Raw genomic sequence first — 11,700 nt, 5'->3', positions numbered from 1 at the left:
GCCCACAACGTTTTTCTTCAGTGGTGAGGAAATTTTTTACTTTTCCCTAGGGGCAAACAAAGACCAATGCCACCTTCGTCACTCGCAATATTTGCCAAAGAGTTCTGTTACGAGGGGATCCTAACAAAAAATACTCGTGCGGCACAGCAAGTATGATGAAACACCTAAGGACCCTTCATCCAAACAATCTTGCACAAGAAGAGTGCAAACAGATGAGAAACACTCCTGTTCTGTATCTGTAAAAAAGAATCACAAATAAATGTATATTAATAACTTTCAAATTTATACTATTCCAATACTGTACAAACACATCTTATATAAGAACTGACTAAGAAACTATAGCCCTGAACCACAAGTGTGACGATCGTTAAAACACTACATGCATAGTGCATACTACTTTGAAGCAGTTCATGCCCTAAAGCCTACCTCACTAAAAGACTACATGCTAACTGACTAAATGATTACAGTACTATAAGGAGACACACTGGGTGAGTGACAGGGTGTTTGCTAGAAGAGTATGAATACTAACTAGGGAATAGAAGGTGTGAAACACAACTGTGTAAGTGATTAGAGGACTGCATCCATACTGCATAGGCATTTAAAGCAGTCCATGTGCTAAGGCCTGGCTCACTGCATGACTACTTGGGTACTGACTGAATCATTAGAGTATAGCAAGGAGAGTGCCTAGGTGAATTTATAAGTGCTTGGCTTTTCGCACAGGTAATGGATTAGTACTTGGTACTGAATGGGTCACTAGAGGAGTGCAAAGTCAGTGACAAGTGCTGGACTGTATGGATACTGACTAGGAAATTGAAAGTGTGAAAGACAAGTGTCTAGGTGGTTAGAAGACTGCATGCATAGTGCATAGGGGTTTGAAGCAGTCAATGTGCTAAGGCCTGGCTCAGTGTATGAATACTTAGGCACTGACTGAATGATTAGAGTACTGCAAAGATAGTATCTTGGTGAATTTATAAGTGTTTGGGTTTTAGCACAGTGAATGGATTAGTACATGGTGCTGAATGGGTCACTAGAGGACTGCAAAGGGAGTGACAGGGTATTTCCTGGAAGTGTATGGATACTGACTAGGGAATTGAAGGTGTGAAAGACAATTGTGTAGGTGGTTAGAGGACTGCATGCATAGTGGATAAGGGTTTGAAGCAGTCCATATACTAAGGCCTGGGTCACTGGATGAGTACTTGGGTACTGACTGAATGATTAGAGTACTGCAAGGAGAGTGCCTGGGTGAATTTTTTTAGGGTTTGGCGCATTGAATGGATTAGTATATGATGCTGAATGGGTCACTAGAGGAGTGCAACGGCAGTGACAGGGTGTTTGCTGGAAGTGAACGGATACTGACTGGGGAATTGAAGGTGTGAAAGACAAGTGTGTAGGTGGTTAGAGGACTGCATGCATAGTGGATAGGGGTTTGAAGAAGTCCATGTGCTAAGACCTGGCTCAGTGCATGAATACTTAGGGAGTGACTGAAGCATTAGAGTACTGGAAAGAGAGTGTCTTGGTGAATTTATAAGTGTTTGGGTTTTGGCACCTTGAATGGATTAGTACATGCTGTTGAATGGGTCTCTAGAGGACTGCAAAGGAAGTGACAGGATGTTTCCTGGAAGTTTATGGATACTGACTAGGGAATTGAAGGTGTAAAAGACAAGTGTATAGTATGTTAGAACACTACATGCATACTGCATAGACATTTGAAGCAATCTATTTGGTACTTAGAAACTGACTAAATAATCAGCCTACTTCTAGGACAGTGCTTAGGTAAAACTTTTAAATTTTCAGTTCTGCCACAGTGAACAGAATAGTACATGGTACTGCACCATAGTGTCAAACCCTGACTCATTTTATCAATGCATAAGCAAAGACTAGCTTCTAATGCTACTAAAACTTGACAACATGAGAGGTTTTAAATTAGTTATCTGTCAGCAAATACACAATGTTACCAAATGCTTCTCTCACAGTGGTTCCCAAATGCACACAGACTCACAGTGTGATTCTAGACAACAACCACTATACCTAGGAGTTTACCAAAAATCATTCACTACTGTGGAAGTGGTAAGGGAACTGCACACAATCTTAATATTTCAGGACTGCACTTTTATGTCAAAGCCTGACTCATATAATCAAAGCATAAGCAAAGACTGGCTTCTAATGCTACTAAAACTTGACAACATGACCGGTTTTAAAACAGTTATCTGTCAGCAAATACACGATGTTACCAAATGCTTCTCTCACAATCCTTACCCAAATGCACACAGACTCACAGTGTGATTTAGACAAGCAACACTATCCTAGGAGTTTACCAAACCACATTCACTAGTCTGGAAGAGTTAATGGTACTGCACACAATCTACATATTTAAGTACACCACATCAGTGTCAAAGCATGACTCATTTAATAAACGCATAAGCAAAGACTGGATTCTAATGCTACTAAAACGTCACAACATGACAGGTTTTAAAACAGTTATCTGTCAGCAAATACATGATGTTACCAAATGCTTCTCTCACAGTGATCCCAAACACATACTAACTCACAGTGTGATTCTAGACAAGCACTACTATCCCTATGAGTTTACCTAAACTCATTCACTACAGTGCAAGTGGTAAGGAAACTGCACACAATCTACATATTTCACAACTGCAATTTACTGTCAATGCCTTACTCATATAATGAAAGCATAAGCCATAACTGTCTTCTAATGCTACTAAAACTTGACAACATGACATGTTTTAAAACAGTTATCTGTCAGCAAATACACGATGTTACCAAACACTTCTCTCACAGTGGTTCTCAAATGCACACAGAATCACAGTGTGATTCTAGACAAACAACATTATCCCTAGCAGATTACCAAAACTCATTCACTACAGTGGAAGTGGTAAGGGAACTGCACACAATCTACATATTTCACGACTGCACTTTAGTGTCAATGCCTGACTCATTTAATCAACGCATAAGCAATGACTAGCTTCTAATGCTACTAAAACTTGACAACATGACAGGTTTTAAAATAGTTATCTGTCAGCAAATACACATTGTTACCAAATGCTTCTCTCACAGTGGTTCCCAAATGCACACACACTCACAGTGTGATTCTAGACAAGCACCACTATCCCTAGGAGTTTACCAAAACTCATTCACAACAGTGGAAGAGGTAAGGGAACTGCACACAATCTACATATTTCACGACTGCACTTTAATGTCAACGCCTGACTAATTTAATCAACACATAAGCAAACACTGGATTCTAATGGTACTAAAACTTGACAGGTTTCAAAACAGTTTTCTGTCAGCAAATTCACGATGTTACCAAACGCTTCTCTGACAGGGGTTCCCAAATGCACACAGAATCACAGTGTGATTCTAGACAAGCACCACTATCCCTAGGAGTTTACCAAAACTCATTCACTACAGTGGAAGAGGTAAGGGAACTGCACACAATCTACATATTTCACGACTGCACTTTAGTGTCAATGCCTGACTCATTTAATTAACACATAAGCAAAGACTGGCTTCTAATGCCACTAAAACTTGACAACATGACAAGTTTTAAAACAGTTTTCTGTCAGCAGATACACAATGTTACCAAACGCTTCTTTCACAGTGGTTCCCAAATGCACAAAGACTCACAGTGTGATTCTAGACAAGCACCAGTATCCCTAGGAGTTTACTAAAACTCATTCACTACACTGGAAGTGGTAAGGAAACTGCACACAATCTACATATTTCACGACTACACTTTACTGTCAATACCTAACTCATTTAATGAAAGCATAAGCTATAACGGTCTTCTACTGCTACTAAAACTTGACAACATGACAGGTTTCAAAACAGTTATCTGTCAGCAAATGCACGATGTTACCAAACGCTTCTCCACAGTGGTTCCCAAATGCACACAGGCTCTCTGTGTGATTCTAGACAAACAACACTATCCCTTGCACTATACCAAAACACATTTCTTCATCTACAAGGAGTACTACATTTTACTGCAGAAACATAACTCATTTCACAAATTCATAAACAATAAGTGGTTTCTAAATCTACCAAAATATAAGAACTGCACAGTTATCTGTCTACAAACACATGAAAAAACACAAATCCTTATCACAAAATGGTTTCCACATGCACACACACTGTCAATAAGATTGTAGAGAAAAAAAATACTCCCTACACTTTAGCAGAAAAAATACATTAGTCTGATTAAAATAAAAATAGTCTACATACATCCCCTCACAATTAAATAACTCACCTTTCAAGATGTTTTGTAGATTAAGAAGTATATCAGTCACACACCAGATATCAGTCACACACCAGATTTTCTTATACAGAATCTCTGCACTGTGCATCTGTCAGCAGAACCAAAGAATGGCAAAGATTCCCTCTCATTTTCCACACATATACATGTAAACATCAAATCACATTCCTTCCCACATAAATTCAAAAGCAAACACACATTTCTATTGGTTAAACATTTCAACCCTTTCCAAATGACATAAACTTCCACCCTTCCCCCAATCTGCCTTCTGCCCGTTACCATAGAAACAGGTCATGGAACACTGTACTGAGCACACAGGTCACAAGTTCAGCACACACAATGTTGATAATCAAAATAGCAAGTGTGCTTGACTTCTCAACATATCAGCTTATCATATATAATGTTCCTTTCACGCACTTTTTGTTAACCAATAAGAATGATGCGTTTAAAAAACAGAAATATGCACCCTACCTTTCAGTGTAGAAGGTTGTCAAACAACCAATGATTTTTTGTCTTTTTTCAAAATTGCATCTTAGCCACCATTTTAGAAACATCTTACTTTCCAAACTGCCATTTCATTTACAGAGACCATCTGAGTGCATCCAGACCTCCTTACAAGATGATTACAGTGTGGATTGTGGGACACAGCTACATTTTCTGGAGCCAAAGGTATGCAGAAAACAAAGGCATTCACAAAGACCTAGGTTTGCCAAATGTAGACATTAAATGGATTGGACAGAGAGGGTTAAAGTGGCACCAATTGATGCCATTGGTGAAATCCTTCATGCAAATCCAACACCCTGACCTCATAATAGTGCACTGTGGTGGCAATGACCTAAGCACTTAGACTGGGGTAGGTCTGGAAATGCTTATGAAGGACACCTTTGCACAACTGATTTCACTTTTCCCTAAAACTGCCTTTGTGTATTCTAACATATGCCAAAGGCAGAAATGGAACTGGTCCGATCATTTTTGTCCACAGATTGAGAAAGCTAGGAAACATGTGAATAAATCTGTTTCTGCTTTTCTCTGAGACTACAGAATGGGGTCCATTTACAATAACAATCTGCACTTTCATATGCAAGAGATGTATAGGAGAGATGGAGTACACTTTACTGATGAAGGAAACAGAGTCTTCCTCAACAACTTTAGACTCTGTATTGGTACTTACTTATAAGTACCAAAAACTCTCAATGAACACAACGGCTCTTTTTAGAGCCACTCAAGAACAAAACACTTAAGCTTAATCTTTATCTCCCAACAATTTCATTTTTTTTTCCTTGGATCCGCGAACCCACTGCGAGAGAATCCGTGCATCTAACGCGATAGAATGCGCGCACCGTGCGCGCATTTCGCTGCTTTTTTTTTTTTAAAAAAGGGGGGACACAGGGGGTCCCTCTGGGACCCCTAAGCAGATCTGGAGGGTCAGAGTATTTCCACTCTGCCCCCTTTATATCTTTTACACACTTATTCCCCTTCCATCTTCAGCCTCGCTGCTACCGAGGCAGAAAATGGCCGCCAACAGTTCCTGGTTTCGAATGTAGAGAGACGCTCGACAGCCAATTAGCATTCAGCGCGATCGGGAGGGTGCGCACTCCATTTGGGAAGGGTGCGCTTACGGTGCGGGTACGGTCTGCGGATCCTCCGCGGCCATAGATATCACTAACTATTTTACCCTAATTTTCTCAGGAACTACTGAACAGATTCACACCAAATATGCAAAAGGCACGAGTCTGAAATGGGGACTACCTCTTTGCCAAATTTGGTGTCATTCCGTTCAGCGGTTCGGGCTGTAGCTGCGACAACAGATCCTATGGGAAATTGCATGGGAAAACGTGTTTTGGGACCCCCCTTTTTTTTCGGCCCCCGCTTCACGGATCACCGCAAAACTTTCAGGGTAGGAGCGGAACGGAGCTGGCCAAAAGTTTGGAAAATTTCGCGAAGATTCGTCAATCGGCGCCAAAGATATTCCCAATAGAATGTTGCGGATTTCCTATGGAAAATAGGTCCTAACTATAACTATCTACTGGCGACCGCCAGTAGATAATATATATATATATATATATATATATATATATATATATATATATATATATAAATATATATAATATATTACCTACTGGCGGTCGCCAGTAGGTAGTTATAGTTAGGACCGTGTTTCCATAGGAAATCTCAAAATTCTATTTTAAATAACTTTGGCACCGGTTGACGAATCCTCGCGAAATTTTCAAAACTAATGGGGCGCTACGCTCCGCTCCTACCCTAAAAGTCTCGGGGTGATTCGTCCAGCGGGGGCTGAGAAAAAAGGGGGGTCCCAAAACACGTTTTCCCCATGCATTTTTCCATAGGACCTTTAGACACAGCTACAGCCCGAACGGCTGAACAGAATTACTTGTAATTTGGCAGAGAGGTAGTCCGCAGGTCAAGGATGTGCCTTTTGTAGGTCTGGTGTAAATCTGTTCAGTAGTTCCTGAGAAAATAGCATTTAAATCAATATATATATCTGTAAGCGTGCTCCGTGCGCTTACCGTAAGCTTACCGTACGCGTACGGTGCCGTGCGCGAGCTCAAATCTGATTGGTTGTCACATGACTGTAAACATTCGAATCGGACGAAATCAGGAAGTGTCGGCCGCCATTTCGTGTGTTTCACACAGAAAATAAAAGGGAGATAACGTGAAAAGGGGGCAAGGAAGAGAGTTACAGACCCCCTAACATTTGAAAGGGGGTCAAAGAAGGACACAAAAGTACGAAAAAAACATTTATTAATTTTAAAAAAAAATCACGGAGTACGCGTACGGTAAGCTTACCGTACGCGTACGGTAAGCTTACCGTACACGTACGGTAGAAAAAAAAAATAAAAAAAGAAATAAAATTCAGATTTAAGTGTTTAGATATTAGGGGGCTCTAAAAAGAGCCGTTGTGTTTATGAAGTGATTTTTTAGTGGTACCTACAAGTAAGTACCGATGCAGAGTCTAAGGTTCAAGAGGAAGACTCTGTTCCCTTCATCAGTGAAGTGTACACCATCTCCTCTATAAATGTCTTGCATGTTGTAACGCAAGTTGTTGTGGTAAATGGAACCCATACCATAGTCTCGGAGGAAAGCAGAAACAGATTTGTTGACGTGCTTTCTTGCTTTGTCAATCTGTGGACAAAAATGATTGGACCAGTTCCATTTTTGCCTTTGGCATATGTTAGAATACGCAAAGGCAGTTTTAGGGAAAAGTGAAAACAGTTGTGCAAAAGTCTCCTTCATAAGCATTTCCAGACCTACCCCAGTCAAAGTGCCTAGGTCATTGCCACCACAGTGCACTATTATGAGGTCAGGGTGTTGGATTTGCATGAAGGATTTCACCAATGGCATCAATTGGTGCCACTTTAACCCTCTCTGACCAATCCATTTAATGTCTACATTTGGCAAAGCAAGGTCTCTCACCATACCTGTTTTCTCTGCATACTTTTCACTCCAGAAGACATAGCTGTGCCCTACAATCCACACTGTGAACATCTTCAAAGGAGATCTGGATGCACTCAGGAGGTGTATTTCAGTAGAATGGGAAAAAGAAATGAAAGACAGTTTGGAAATGGAGGCATACATATTTTTTTAAAATAAAAAGAACTCATTGGCTGTTTCATACCATTCTTTTTTTTTAAATTATTTTTTTTTTGGATATTTTGCACAGGGAAATCAAGAGAAAAAAAAATTAACAAAGAAGGCACAGAAAAGAAACCAAGTAATCACTGCAAATTCCATTTTACAAAAACTGAATTAAGTCCCAAAATACAAAGTGTAGAACACAGAGTTATAACTTCATCATTACATCTCATCGGTTTCCTAGATCGGGCCCCAAACCCGAAGACCTCTTCTTTTGGCCCTTTTCCCTTTACATTTATAAAGTGCCTTCTCTAAATTAAAAACATGATGAAGTCTTGCGTACCATTCATGAAATGTGGGTGATTCGGCATCCTTCCAATGAGTTGCAATAATTAAACGAAAGATGGCAGAAACCATAAAGCAAAAATAGGCTTGGGAAGAATCCAAACATAGGCTACCATCAATCCCTGTCAGAATCAGAGTGGGAGTTAATCGTACTAAGCCCCCAATGATTTGATTGAGAAATTCCTCTATCTTTGATTTCAGATTATCCAGTTGATTACACCCACTGAACATATGGATCATGTCGGCCGGACCTTCCTTACATCTGGGGCACCAGTCAGTTTCCCTTTTCCCCCAACTAAAAAGTTTAGCGGGGGTATAATAGAGCCTAAACAAAGTTTTAAAGTGTTGAGCTTTAAGATTAGCTGCGAGAAATATTTTCTTTGATAAATACAGTGACCGACAAATGTCGACATCAGAGTCCCCAAGCAACCCTGCCCAAACGGATTCAGAGCTGGCAATATCATCCTTGTTGGCATTCAACAAAATTAGGTATAAGTCTTTTACCCGTGGCTGCCTATGTCCAAGCCAATCAAGTATCGGAATATTATCAAATCCAGTTATTTGACCCATTGCAGCTTTGATAATCTCCCTGAATTGTAAATATTTAAAGAATGTCTTGGTATCCAACCCGAATTGAATTTGAAGCTCTTCAAAGGATTTTAGTTCAGCCTGCCCAAATAGATCTCCAATTACGTTAATGCCAGCCTGTTCCCAAGTTTTCCCAAGATTATCATAAAATAAAGATGGGAACTGTGACGATCCCCAGATAGCATGGTATCTATGCAGCTTAGGAATCCTCAGCAGTTTGCTAATTTTATACCAGACATTCCAAGCGGTTCTAACAATTTTAAATCGTGTTCTTTTATAATAGCAACCATCCAATTGCCTTAATAAAACACCCGGTGCATAATCCCCTAAAGCCAACTCATAAATAGAAGGAGGAGAATCACTGCAATCATTCGTCAATGTAGTTCCTACAAGATATTTTGGGCGGAACAAGATGATCATTTGCTGCAGCGTCACAGCCCAAAAATAATATAACATATGTGGGATAGCAAGCCCGCCACGATTTTGGGGGAGAGTCATAAATTTTATTGATCTCCTGATCTTTTTATATCCCCATATAAACTGAGAGAATATCCCTTCAATTTTTGTAAAAAACGTTTTAGGGGGTTCAATTGGAATGCATCTAAAAAGATAATAAATTTTAGGAAACATCGTCATTTTAATAGTGTTAGCCCGTCCAATGATAGAGATGTGTAATTTGTCTAAGCGCTTTAAATCTGTGCTGATCTTAGTTAATAGCTGTGTCAGATTGATATCCCAAATATTTGCAACCTCTGCACTTATATTTATCCCTAGATAAATAGTCTCCAGAGACCTCCGAGCATCCTTAAACAAAATATTGCTAGAGCAGACAATCTTTGTTTTAGCTGTATTCAGCCGGTAACCAGACTGCCGACCAAATTCTAATGCCTGAGCCTCAATGCGGACCAAAGCAGCCTGAGGGTCAGAAGTAACTATGGCAATGTCATCCGCATATGCTAAAACTTTAGTGCTAAATCCCCTAACCACTATAGGTTGAATAGCCTGATCATTAAGCAAAGCTCTAATCAGCGGATCAATATATAGAGCAAACAGAATCGGGGAACATGGGCAGCCCTGTCTAGTGCCCCGTGAGATCTTAATCCTCCCAGATTCCATCCCCATCATTTGTATTTTGGCATATGGTTGCATATACATGGCCTTTATAGCCGTCAGGATAGAGGGGCCAAATCCATTGCTAGTTAAGGTCTGCCATAAAAAGGCCCACTCCACCTGATCAAAGGCTTTCTGAGCATCTAACAAAATCAGAGCCATTTGACCCCCGATCTGTTCAGTAATATCAAATAAAGAGATCACCCGACGTACATGATCAGTTGTTCCTCGAGCAGGAATAAATCCATGCTGCCATGGGCTAACCAGGGAAGCTATTATTTTTGACATTCTATTGGCTATAATTTTAGAATATATTTTCTCGTCGGTATTTTTCAAGGAGATTGGTCTGTACGAGGCCGGATCCAAAGGCGGTTTCCCTTTTTTCAGAAAGACAATTAAATTAGTATCCTTCCAAGACTGAGGTGTGGTACCATGATATTGTACTGCTAAAAACAAATCTAGTAACATATGTGCTAGTTCCGACTGTAAAGCTTTATAAATTTCTACCGGAATTGCATCTGGACCTGCAGCCTTGCCCGATGCCATGGACTGTAATGCCTCATTAACTTCAGCCTGAGTGAATTCTTTTTCTAATTCCTGTATAGTTATAGGGGGGGGGGGTAATTAAGCGCTGCCCTGCTACCATTGATGGATCAGTCTGAGATTTATAGACCTCCCCATAGAATTCAGCAAAAACCTGAAGAATATCCTGAGGGTCCGTTGCCATATTCCCATTCCGCCGTTTAATCTCCGGGATATTATTAGCAGACGACCTCTGCTTCAATTTTAATGCTAGATGTCTTCCAGTCTTTTCCCCATATTCATAATTATCCCTGACACGAGCTTGATATATTTTAGCATTCCTACTGTTATATATTCCATTCAGTTTGGCTTTGACCCTTATAACTTCTAATTCAATTAGCTTCGCTGCATCCTTCTGTTTACTTTCAATAGTTTGGAGATGAGCTACCTCATTCGTTGAGAGTTCAATCATGAGTTTTTGCACAGTCCTCCTATGCTCTGCCGTAAGATGTCCAGCAAAGCTAATAATTTCCCCCCTTAGGCAAGCTTTAAAAGTATCCCAAACGACTTCCCTCGATGCACTATACCGATTAGCTTCAAAGAATTGCGTGGTCCATCCCTTAAGATGATCAAGAAAGCCTTCTGTTACCAAAAGTTTCCTATCAAAGGACCATTTACTAGGGTGATTCAAATGTTCCGGAAGGTCTAGCTCAAGTATCAAGGGGTTATGATCTGATAGGATCTTTGGCAGCTTACGTATATTAGCACGATCTATTAGGGAGGTAGATATAAAAAAATAGTCAAGCCTAACGTATTTCTGATGGGGACAGGAAAAGTAGGTATAGCCAGCATCACCTACTCCTTTACGAGTCCACACATCAGCTAATCCATGACTCGCTGCTAAGGCTTTAAGGGCCTTAAATACCCGTGGTTTCCTCCCGTCATAGCTTACCGAAAAAATATCTGATAAGCCTAGATGAATGTTAAAATCCCCACAGATTATAAGTGGAGAGGGCCAGGCTGTTAGCTCAAGCTCCAGCTTGACCCATAGGTCAGAATCATCAAAATTGGAGACATAGATAGTACATATGGTGACTCTGCAAGGTAAATAGGCTATAGCCCATCGCCCCCACTTATCTGATAGGGTTCTCTCCACTTCAGGCATCCGAGTGGAGGTATGAATAGCCACACCTCTTGTAGTAGAAGTCTGTGAGGAACAGATCGTCTGCTTATATCCGGGAATGTTATTTAGGCTTTTCTTCTGAAAAGGA

The sequence above is a fragment of the Triturus cristatus genome, chromosome 5_2 (assembly GCF_964204655.1).
Source record: "Triturus cristatus chromosome 5_2, aTriCri1.1, whole genome shotgun sequence".
NCBI lineage: Eukaryota > Metazoa > Chordata > Amphibia > Caudata > Salamandridae > Triturus > Triturus cristatus.
This window is presented reverse-complemented; position numbering follows the sequence as displayed.